This window comes from Halyomorpha halys, unplaced genomic scaffold (assembly GCF_000696795.3).
Source record: "Halyomorpha halys isolate HHAL.00 unplaced genomic scaffold, Hhal_1.1 Scaffold13.1, whole genome shotgun sequence".
Lineage (NCBI taxonomy): Eukaryota > Metazoa > Arthropoda > Insecta > Hemiptera > Pentatomidae > Halyomorpha > Halyomorpha halys.
In genome coordinates this window covers 1,562,891-1,564,112 of record NW_027104938.1, presented here as the reverse complement: position 1 = coordinate 1,564,112, position 1,222 = coordinate 1,562,891, and the positions used below count along the sequence as shown (strand labels likewise).

General features: G+C 29.0%; 1 protein-coding gene across 1 annotated transcript in view; it reads right to left on the bottom strand.

Moving 5' to 3' along the window:
- Nucleotides 1-1,222, bottom strand: part of bsf (bicoid stability factor) — a 69,171-nt gene that overhangs the window by 21,889 nt on the left and 46,060 nt on the right. The gene's annotated exons all lie outside the window — the stretch shown is intronic.

Here is a 1,222-nt window from a genome sequence, read left to right as displayed (position 1 = left end):
AATTAATTTTTGTAACCACCAATTGTAATTACCAATACATTTTTGTTTCTCTTTTGACTGCAACCCTGACCAACCTCTTTATAATTTGAAATTATGAAGAAGTTGGTCATGGTAGCAGTCTAAAGAGAAACAAAAATAGTTTACAACTATTTATTTCCTATCATTTCCCAGTTAGTAGAGCTTCATTAAGACTAAAAAGATACAACTAAGAACATTTTGACATTATAAGATAATAAGATACAAAAAGGTAAATTAAGATAGGGTTAAAATTATAGGGAAGTGCAGTGGTAAGGCACGATGCTAATTCCAAGAACTCGGGTTCGCATTCGGCTAGGTAGAAAATGTTTTTCTATTACACTGTAGCCGTGAGTCAACCCTGTGGGTTCTGGAGCCCTCTTGGGGTCTACCCAGCCTCATAAATTGGGCAGTCGAGCGTGAATCTGACCAAATCACCTCCTTGCACAACCGTTGGTCTAGTAACAGTACTTCCTTACAAAGTACTGAACCTCTGACCATTCATGGGTTGTAATGGTAGATTTTTATTTTTTTAATTTTAAATTATATAAAAATAAATGAAAGGAAAATTATATACAAATAAAAGAACAGAAGAAATAAAATACTATTTATATAACATAAACAATTTAAAAAATTACATAAACTATGACATTAAAAAGTGGAGAAGATGGTCTGGGGATGCGCTCTATTATAAAATAACGCAAATAAACAAGAAACTATTTATTCGTACTAACGTATCGACCTGAGTTTCAGGTCTTAATCAGGGCTAAAAAACATAAAGAGGTAACAACCATCACTCAGAGAAACATAAATATAAAAATAAATAATAGACTAACAACAAATTTGGAAATGTACATAAAAATGAATTGAAGGATAGATAAAAAATAGGAAAGATAAAAAATAGTTGATTAATAACCAAGGAATTAGACAGTAGTAGATTAATAACAATATAAGATGAAATATAGCATTATATAGGAAAGAAAACATGTATAAGATGAGATATATAAGTAGTGTCTATAAAACTGAAAAATAATATGAATCAGCACATTAACTATATACAATCTATACAAATATATTGTAAATTTAATAATCCTTTGACTGGAAGAATCTTAAGGTATTAACTTGATTTAGTGAATGACAACAATTTCTTCCTTATTACAATATAATAAAATAAATTATTATATTGTAATAAGGAAGAAATTGTTGT